Source organism: Mesoplodon bidens (genome assembly GCF_964165515.1).
Source record: "Mesoplodon bidens genome assembly, chromosome: 16".
Taxonomy (NCBI): Eukaryota; Metazoa; Chordata; class Mammalia; order Artiodactyla; family Ziphiidae; genus Mesoplodon; species Mesoplodon bidens.
The window spans coordinates 23342928-23354330 of NC_138173.1; positions in this window are offsets into that span (position 1 = coordinate 23342928).

Genomic DNA, 11403 nt, shown 5'->3' on the forward strand with positions numbered 1-11403 from the left:
TTCATATCCTCTACCTCATGGAAGGCATATGGCACATAGTTGGAGATCAATAAATTTTGATGAATTAAATCCCTTGAATAGATTAGATGTTACCTCCAAAACTGATTAATCTTCTGCAACTACTGACACTGAATGCTCTGGCCATATATTACTTAAATCTTTTAAAATGCACGTAAGATCCCTGGGAAAATGTCAGATTGTTTCCTGGACAAACAGTAAATGAGTTTGTCATATGTCAAGAAATCACCCAGTTCATTGTGTTGATAAACCTGACCTGCAAATCTGACTCTGCTTTTTACCTATCACATTTATGGTTTGCCCAGGTTTGTTCCTACAAACATGTCACAGATTCTTCAGTAGAAAAATTGTTTCTAGCATAAGGTTTCAGCTTTATTCCAAAAAGTGTGTCCCTATGAAGAATCACCTAGCACATATCCATGATGCTCCAAATATAAGCATGATAATGGAAGGGTAGATTTCCATATATTGCCATTCCCCTTAAATCAGGTCAAAAACTAGCAGGAAAAATGAATGGAGCCTCCAAAAGATAGTGGTTCTGGAAGGCTATTTGAAGTGACAAACAAACCAACCTTAAACGTAGTTCAAAATATTTCCACTTGAGATAACACTCAGTTTCAGCATTCTGAACATGGAGAGAGCATAGTTTTTACTTCTGAGTATTGTAAGACCCTTTTCTCATAAAACCTGGAGAAAGCCAAAAGCAGTTCAATTAAAGTGTCTAAATGTGGTCATCTTTTATCTATAGCTCAGTGGGACAGCTCAGCTAGAGCCTATAGAGTTGAGCTATGCACTCTTCACAGAATATTCCCTAATGCTTCTCTGAAGCTATTCATTGTACAAGTCAATGTAGTAAAACTCACACCTCAGCACTCTCCCTGGATGCCAACAAGCAAACACTAGAGTGCAGTGCAGAGTAAAGAAAGGGTTTGCCTCTGAGTAAAAGGAAGATCATGATCTGTAATTTCAAAGTCCATCAAATAGAATCCTATAAGAAAACATATGAGCTATGCATGAAGTTATAGAACCTATATCAAAAAAAAAGAGAGAGAGACAAAAAATTAAGTCAAGCTCCTTCCAAAGTAAGACATTTGAAAGGAGATTATTGCAACATCATAAGTTCACCATAAAGTGATGCATTCATATTTTACAAGACAAGAACTGTACTAAAATCTTTAAAGTCTCTACAGAATTGTGTTTGCCAAAACATATTTGGTGCCATAACTCACAAGTTTATTGACATTCTTAGTTTACATCAAATATTTTACTTATTGTGATGCTGGAATTTTATTTCACTTCTTAGAAAATTTTATGCTTAAAAAGGGAACAATCGGGGCCTCCCTGGTGGCGCAGTGGTTGAGAGTCCGCCTGCCGATGCAGGGGATACGGGTTCGTGCCCCGGTCTGGGAGGATCCCATATGCCGCGGAGCGGCTGGGCCCGTGAGCCATGGCCGCTGGGCCTGCGCGTCCGGAGCCTGTGCTCCGCAACGGGAGAGGCCACAACAGTGAGAGGCCCGCATACCGCAAAAAGAAAAAAAAAAAAAAAAAAAAAAAAAAAAAAGGGAACAATCATAATATATTCCATAGAGTTTTCTCCAATTTACATCATCATATTCTGAAGTAAACTGAAATAAGCCAAGGCTTTATGTAACTAAATCTTTCTATTATTTTCATGGCTCGGAATGAGAAGGGAAATGAAGAATAAATCTGTAAGAGAACAAAACATAAATTCATTGTACTCACAATGTTGCATTAATCAGGAAAAATCTCTGTAAAATTTATTAAGAGGGAATCTGAACAAATGGCTGCATGCATTCAGAAGAGGCTGCACTCACTAAAATAAACTAGAGTTTCATTTCTCCCTTAAAATATCTATTAAAAGTCTAGATCAGATTCTTCATCTGTGAAATAGATATCATAATTAACTCCTACTATATCTATCATAGAAAAATTGTGTGAGGTTAAAAAATGAGCCAATGTATGGTGGAGGGGAGCTTTGTAAAAAGCAAAGGAGCTTAAAAATGTGAGTGATAATCAAGATGATCATTACCTGCTTAGATATAAAAATAAATAGCATTACACCGAGCATGCAACAAAGCACTTAGCACATACTAAGTGTTTACTATATGTTTTAACTAAAATATTAATAGGTATTAGGCAGTCACATTGTCAAAAGTACTGATTTAAGCAAAATTAAACACAAAATAAACCTGGAACATCTTGTAATGCCAGAATGTAAGGAAGTACTGTACTCAAACAAACAAACAAAGCACAATGATGAGGAAATGTCAAAGGAACAAAGGACCCAAATGAAAGAACTCAAAGGGGCCAAAAATGGAAAAATCTAAGCATCAAGATCAATGAAATAGAATTGGCTTACAACCCATAGTACAGAATAAATAGCTATAAGTCCACAGTGAAATTATTTAATTAATCAATTTAAGAATCAGTGGGGGAGGGACTTCCCTGGTGGCCCAGTGGTTAAGAATCTGCCTGCTAATGCAGGGGACACGGGTTTGAGCCCTGGTCCGGGAAGATCCCGCATGCTGCAGAACAACTAAACCCGTGTGCCACAACTACTGAGCCTGCGCTCTAGAGCCTACGATCTACAACTACTGAGCCCACGTGCCACAACTACTGAAGCCCATGCACCTAGAGCCTGTGCTCCGCAACAAGAGAAGCCACTGCAATGGAGAGTAGCCCCCGCTCACCGCAACTAGAGAAAGCCTGCGCACAGCAACGAAGACCCAAAGCAGCCACAAAAAAAAAAAAAGAATCAGTGGGGGAGAATAAACAAATTTCGTCTGTAGAAGGATTCCAAATAATTTATATAGATATTTCATCCTCAAGGAGGATGCTGTGCACAGCAACTTTATTTCAAGGAGTACAAGTAGGAAAGCAATAGGAGGAACTTCACAGTGGAGAAATCTGACAACAATAACTCAGCCAGGTGATCAAGGTCAACAGCAACAGCCATACGTCATGTTGATAGTGTAGATCCTTGATATGATGTGATGAGAATGGCATTTTACCTCTGCAGTTTTCCTCTCCAAAATCCATAGCCCCGGTCTAACTATGAGAAAATTATCAGACAAATCCCAATTAAGGGATATAATGCAAAATATCTAAACAGTACTCGACAAAATTGTCAAAGTCATTGGAAACAAAGAAAATATGAGAAACTATCACAATCAAGAGAAGCCTGAGGAGATATAACAATGAAATGTAATGTGTTATACTGATCCTAAAACAGAAAAGAGACATTAGGTTAATACTAAGGAAATTTGAATAAATGATGGATGTTAGTTAATAATAATGTATCGAGATTGGTTCGTTAACTGTAGCAAGTGTACCACACTAATGCAAGTCATTAAAAACAAGGAGAACAAGATGTGGGGATGGAGGGGCAGGGAGTATTGGGGAATTCTTTGTTCTATCTGCTCATGTTTTCTGTAAATCTAAAACTTAAATTGAAAAAGAAAGAGGCTTACTAAATATACCTTATCTTTTTTCTTTATAGGTAGTGCAAGGTACAGCAACTTGTCCTCCACCTTAGAAGAGATGTCACAACACACTCCTGCCCATTGGGTTTCTAAAAACTTCACTAATATGGCAGTCTTCTGAAATTTTCTGGGGCTTATCTCCCACCCTCTGGTTCACATAGGTCTTACTAAGGCATGAAAAATACCCACTACTCTGTGCATATTATATTCAGTCAGCATAATGTCCTCAATGTAGTGGATCATTATAACATTTTGTCAAATATCAGTGCAATCATGGCCTCTGGAGACCCTATTGTGGCAGAGAGAGCAGGAGGATTGACACAGGCAGGCAACTTGGTGATGGTATATTGTTGTCTCTGCCAGGTAAAAGTAAACAGCTTCTGGTGGTCCTTACGATACAGAGAAAAAAGTCTTGACCAGGTCATAACTGCATATCAAGTGCCAGGAGATATGCTAATTTTCTTCAGTAAAAATACTACACACTGCAGATCTCCACCTGATAAGGTTTATAGGATCCACAGCCATTCTCCAAAATCCATTCAACCTCTACATAGGCCAAGCAGGCAAGTTAAGGAATGATATGATATGATACATATCACCACCTCTCATTTTTTAAGTCTTTGATAGTGTCACTAATATCTGAAAATCCCCCTAGAGATGTGGCATTGCTACTGGTTTACTATCTTGGTAAGGAGAAGAAAAATTCAGAAGTTTCCATTTGCTCCTCCCACCATAATGGCTCTTACCCCATGGCCCCAAGGCAAGTGTGGGGATTCTTCCAGGAGCCAAGTATTTCTAATCCAATTATACATCTAGATACTAGTGAAACAACACAGTGTGCCTATGAACTAACTGGGTACTCTGTGAGTCACATCTGGGTTGTGAGGTACATCCATGTATATCACCTGACCAGAGCCACCATGGTATTTTGGGTCATCGGAATTAGCAACAATCCAGAAGCAGTATTTAATAATTCCCTAAGGTCTGGGTATTTTTCCCTAGTGCACTTTCACTCTGCTAAATTTATGCAGGCTTGAAGATAGATTCACAGTACATACTTATGGCAATACTGCAGGGTTCTTCCTCAGGTGAACTTGACCTCCCCTTCAAGGATACCTGACTTTCCCTTTTCCTTCAATAAACATAAGATACTCTGGGACTATGAACATGCTTAGTTTCAAGCAGTGTTCTTACAGACTTCCCATCTATTTTATTCCTAGGGACACTGTGATCAATTAGCTACAGTCAGTGGTCCCTATGGACCAAAGTGTTCAGATTACTATTATGTCCCTACTGGCCTTTCTAGTAAATGTGCTTACTTTGTCCTTGTCAGTTGGCCACTTGGCCTCTGATACTCTGGCATCCCATTATCTCTGTTAAAATCAGGGAACTCATATAAAGAGTGGTGTTAGCCACAGTCATACCTGACTACAAAAGAGAGCAACCCCAGACCTTTTCAAGGATGCAGGTGGTCCCCTCAGTGTATGCATCAATATCTTCCCCAGTGAAGGGATTGAATTCTGGGCCTTTTAATTCCTTCTCCACATCATGCCACACAAGCACTGGATCTCAGCCTCATTAAAATAGGCCACTACTGATTTCAAGGTTTGGTTAACCAACCAAATAACTTGTTGGAGTCACCACCAACTCCATGAGCTAGCACATTAAATCCAGAATGTTCAGTAACTGCACCCATATCAATGCATTTGGCCCAGCTTTTCTAGTGTTATTTCCATGCTCCTTGGTCTAACTCCCTTAGAATCCACTTCCACATACATTATGGATAATATATATCAGCAAATTTTGCAATTCTATTTCCTCTTGAGTCATTCTCCGTACCTGATTCCTGAAGCATACTGAGTTTTTGCCCTAAGAAGATCGACCGAACTTCAGAGGTATGTGTCTTCATTTCAAAAGATATGAAACCCAGACCTATGGACTTTCTGGATTCTGTTACTTTTCTCAGAAAAAAATAGAATAAAATAAAATAAAAATGATAATAATGGTTTGTTGGTTGGTTTATCTGTTTTAGCAGATAGCTTAATTGGACTAAAACCCCCAAATTTGTCTTTCTTTTAAAGGGTGGAAGCTGAAGTCTTTTTTTAAGTTTTTTAGCCTTAGCTGGGTTGCTTGGCAGCCACATGCATAGTTCAGAGGTGAGCCAGAGATCAGAAAAGTGTTCATATGCAGAATGTAGGTCTTTAGCTCTCCAGCTCTCCTCCTTTTAGAGTTGAAATCTCCACTCTATCTGCTGTGGTCAATACAAATCCTACCCTCTGATTTTTCAAGCCAGTAAGACCACATATTTCTATCAGAGTGTCAGTCATCCTGCATGGTGATAACAGGAGTCTGCACTCAGGCAAAGGGCCAACCAGTGTCATTCCCTTCTTGAAATGGTGGGGTTTTTTACTTTTAACTATTTAACTTTTATAACTGTTATCTGTAGGAAGGTTGGGGCAATAGGAATTGCTTTGCCATTCCTGGATATAAAACCTTTTCCAAACTGAGATTTTAAAAGGCTCAGCAAAAAATAGTATATGTCAAATCTATTTTTCATATCACTTATGTGGCAGATTGTGTTTTCCTAAGTGACCACAACAACATCACCCCCATCCCTTTTGGTTATTTCCAAATTGACTTTAGCACTTCTCCACCAAGAGTTGTCATTTATGTTTCTTATCCTCTTGAGTCTAGGTGAGGCTTGTGCCCGCTCTGACAAATAAAGTGCAGTGGATGTGATGTTATATGACTTCAAGGCTAGGTCAACAAGAGGATATGCATCCACAAGGCTTCTCTTCTTGGATGGTAGCTCTTGGGGACTGAGCCAGCCAAAAACCAGCACCTACCACCTAACAAGTGGGTGAAAGAGCATTTGGATGATACCAGATTCCAGGCTTCAAGTCTTCCAGCTGAGACCTAAGACATCATGCAGCAAAGACAAGCTGGTTTCATTGTGCCTTCTCCAAATTACTGACACGTAGAATCTATGGTTGGCTTTTGCTACTGAGTTTTGGGGTAATTTGTTAAACAACAATAAATGGCCACAACAAGTTAGATGTTAGGATTATCCAGCTATGACATCTATAACAAGAATGGTTTCCAGTTTATTTGGGTTGATATAGATGCTTAAAGAGATGCTCCCTTTCTCTCTCACAATTCCCTCCTAAAGTGACAAGTTAAAAAAGGAAGTCAAATTTCCCATATAGAAGAGGACAGTTAAATGTATTCCCTCATTAGGACCTCGTGTCTCTTGGAAATTTGAAGAGACTAGTCAGTTATTTAAACCTGAATTCTTTGTCTCCAAGAATCAATAATTTAATTTTTATTTGGAGTATTTATGAGTTAATTATATTGCTTCCTGGAATCACATATATGCAAGGTCAACTCTTCACTATACAAGCCAGCATTTCTTGAATTTTAAACAGGAGACTAATGCTCTTAGTACAGATTCAAAAAAGGGAGAGTTAAGCAAATTCTGTCCACCTTTTTCAAATAATAAATAAAGCATGTATTAGGTAAACAGTTGCAAATAATAATAAAGGATAAGTGCACAGCTCCATACCCAGGAGTGGGAGGAGGTGGGGGGAAGATAAGTTATAGCTATGAACTTCCTTCTGAAGAAGACAATCTGAGAAGGGATTCAACATCAAGGGGAATTACATAGGACCTGTTATATAAAGGTAGACTTATGTATTTAAAGATAAAACTTCTATGCTATACTTCTTTTGAGTTGTTTGTATTTTCTTCAAAAGTCATTGATATACATGAGTTTTTCAAAGACAAATATGGTCTAAAATCTATCACTTATGATTACAGAAGAAAACAAGAGAGGTAGATAAAGATAATGGCAAATTAATGCCGTGTAGTTAAGGTCAAACTCATTCATCACTAATGGCAATATAAATTGGTACAACGCTTTTGGAGAGCCACTTGGCAATGCCTATCAAGAGAAATAAAAATGTTCATATCTGATCACTCAGTGATCCCATTGTTGGGAATTTTTCCTAAGAATTACATTAAAAGCATAAAAGAGCTATAAGTATGAAGGTTTTTATTTCATAAAATTTTTAGGCTCGTTAAAAAACTGGAAACAATCTAAAGGATGAACAATTAGAGAATGGTTTTGAAAAGCCAGTGAACTCTTAGGTACTTATTAAAAATAATAATTTTAAAGGCTACGTAACACCCTGGAAAATATGCTGGTTTTGTCATATAACATTAAATGATAATAGAACAATATAATAGAAAATGCTACTATACTAAGTAAAAAAATAAATATAAAATGTGTGCAAGTACTGGATGGGAACACATAAAAGTGTGTTGTTTTTAGGAGTTGTGAGCATCTTCAATTAATTTTACCTTTTTAACTGTTGATATCCTTTAATTTGTAAACAATGCTGATTGTACAATAAATGATAATAGACCCATAATCCTTAAGACATTGTTGCTATTTATTTAGGTGTCTGTCATCTCTTAGCGCATTAGTAGAAAATTATGCTAGCCATTCTAACAGGTGTGAGGTGATATCTCATTATGGTTTTAATTTCCATTTCCCTGATGATTAGTGATATTGAGCATATTTTCATGTACCTGCTGGCCATTTGTATGTCTTCTTTGGAAAAACATCTATTCAGTGCCTTTTGCCCCATTTTTAACTGGATTATTCGGGGGTAGGACAGGGGTTGTCAATGAGTTGTATGAGTTCTTTATATATTTTGGATATTAACCCATTATCAGATATGATTTGCAAACATTTCTCCCATTCTGTAACTTAACTTCTCATTCTGTTTATTGTTTCTTTTGCCATGCAGAGGCTTTTTAGTTCCATGTAGTTCCTGTTAGAATAGCTATCATCAAAAAGATAAAGGATAACAAGTGTTGGTGAAGATGTGGAGAACAGGAAGTACTTGTGCACGATCGGTGGGAATGTAAATTAGTAAAGCCACTATGGAAAACAGTCTGAAGCTTCCTCAAAAAATTAAAAGCACAATTGCCATATTATCCAGCAATCCCACCTCGGGGTATATATCCAAAGGATATCGAAAAGATATTTGCATTCCCATGTTTTTTGCAACAATATTCACAATAACTGAGATTTGGAAACCAACTAAGCATCTGTCAGTGGATAAATGGACAAAGAAGATGTGGTATATATACACAGTGGAATATTTAACCGGGCTGGGGTAGCTGGGGAGATGTTGGTCAAAGGGACAAACTTCCAATTAGAAAATGAATATGTTTGGGGAAACTTGGATATAAAATTTAAATAGATAGGTCTGGCTCTTCTTCCCAAATAGTGCTCATATGGTCAAAAAAGGGAAAAAAATATATGCATAGGGACTCCATAATATTCCTTTTTGTTTAATTTCATTCCTTCATCCCAAATGCAGACACACACATACACATACATGGAAACATTTTAAGAGAGAAAGATATCCAATTGGCTGTTACATTTGCAAAATATTCTATATGACTGACTAAACACATACCAAAATTATCTATGGAAAATAGTGGGAGTTTACCTGGTAAGTCCCGCGGGCTGTTATGTTACTCCCCAGATCTTCTCTCTGTCCTAGGTTATCAGGATTCCCAGCTGGATCAGAGTGAAGTCAACAGCACCATCACCTGCACTTCATCTCACTCTCTCACCTCCTCTGATCATGCTTTTCCAGTCAATTGGCTTTTTTATATCTCAAATTTTATGTCTTAAAAATAAGGCTTCCGGGGAATTCCCTGGTGGTCCAGTGGTTAGGACTCCATGTTTTCACTGCTGAGGGTCCAGGTTGGGGAACTAACCCCACAAGCCACACTTCAGGGCCAAAAATAATAAATAAGGCTTCAGAAAGAAAAAAGACTGAGGGTTGACAGTTCTGACTAAAAAAAACAACTTAGTCAAAGTAACCTGTTTTTTAAATTTCATAATTACCAAGCAAAACCAACCAAACTAACTTGGGGAAGCCTTGGAGACTTATGTTTTTCCTGGTCCCCCATTCTCTCCATGGGTCTTTTATGTTGGGAATTCTGAATATTCTCATTCCTAAAGAAAATTTTAGAAAACTCAAAACACATAATGGGTTTAGCTTTGAAGAAATATAAAGAGGTTGGTGTCACTTTATCAGACAATGGGAAGTTACGTGCACCTTGAAACCTAAAATAGGAAAATTTTGAAAGATCAATAAAATATGGATTCAAACATATTTTATAACATTGAGAGTCATAAAGGAGATGTCATTACATATTTTGTAGATTCTGAGTTAAATGAGCTCATTAGCACAACCCTGCAATGAAGTTAAACTAGTTCAAAACATTCTTTTTTCTGTCTCGGTAAAAATATCAGTCTGGGGCTTCCCTGGTGGCGCAGTGGTTGAGAGTGCGCCTGCCGTTGCAGGGGACGCGGGTTCGTGCCCCGGTCCGGGAGGATCCCGTGTGCCGCGGAGCGGCTGGGCCCGTGGGCCATGGCCGCTGGGCCTGCGCGTCCGGAGCCTGTGCTCCGCAACGGGAGAGGCCGCAACAGTGAGAGGCCCACATACCACAAAAAATATATATATATATCAGTCTGGCCAAAGTTGTCCCAAAACTGCTAAGTATGTGTTGCAGATGGATATTCATAATGGCAGTGGACTGTGGTATACATTTGGAGTAAAAAAAGTATTTTGCCATTTAAATTATAACTTTCCACATTCCTAAGGTGTCACTTGGAGAATCAAAGAAATAGATTAAGGATTGGGAAGTATACAGAATAACTACTTTTGCTGACCCTCAGTAACAAATTTCAAGAGACTCTCTGTGTTTGGGTCTTTATTTGGAAAATATTTAGAAAAAAATTTAAAAGCATGAAAATGGAGTCACTAGAAAAGAATTTTCCATCCCGAATTCCTCACAAATATTTCTGACATTGGTGTGACAATTCTAGAGCATATTATAAATTCTAGTCAAGAAAAAGACTTGAAAAGTTAAATGCATTTTTAACATTAGAATTCTATAAAATTATCTCAATTTTTTTAACATTGTTATTGGAGTATAATTGCTTTACAATAGTGTGTTAGATTCTGCTTTATAACAAAGTGAATCAGTTATACATATACATCTATCCCCATATCTCTTCCCTCTTGCATCTCGCTCCCTCCCACCCTCCCTATCCCACCCCTCTAGGTGGTCACAAATCACCAAGCTGATCTCCCTGTGCTATGTGGCTGCTTCCCACTAGCTATCAATTTTACGTTTGGGAGTGTATATATGTCCATGACACTCTCTCACTTTGTCACAGCTTACCCTTCCCCCTCCCCATATCTTCAAGTCCATTCTCTAGTACGTCTGTGTCTTTATTCCCATCTTACCCTTAGGTTCTTCATAACATTTTTTTCTTAGATTCCATATATATGTGTTAGCATACGGTATTTGTCTTTCTCTTTCTGACTTACTTCACTCTGTATGACAGACTCTAGGTCCATCCACCTCACTACAAATAACTCAATTTCGTTTCTTTTTATGGCTGAGTAATATTCCATTGTATATATGTACCACATCTTCTTTATCCATTCATCTGATGATGGACACTTAGATTGTTTCCATCTCCTGGCTATTGTAAATAGAACTGCAATGAACATTGTGGTACATGACTCTTTTTGAATTATGGTTTTCTCAGGGTATATGCCCAGTAGTGGGATTGCTGGGTCATATGGTAGTCCTATTTGTAGTTTTTTAAGGAACCTCCATGCTGTTCTCCATAGTGGCTGTACCAATTCACATTCCCACCAGCAGTGCAAGAGTGTTCCCTTTTCTCCACACCCTCTCCAGCATTTATTGTTTCTAGATTTCTTGATGATGGCCATTCTGACCGGTGTGAGATGATATCTCACTGTAGTTTTGATTTGCATTTCTC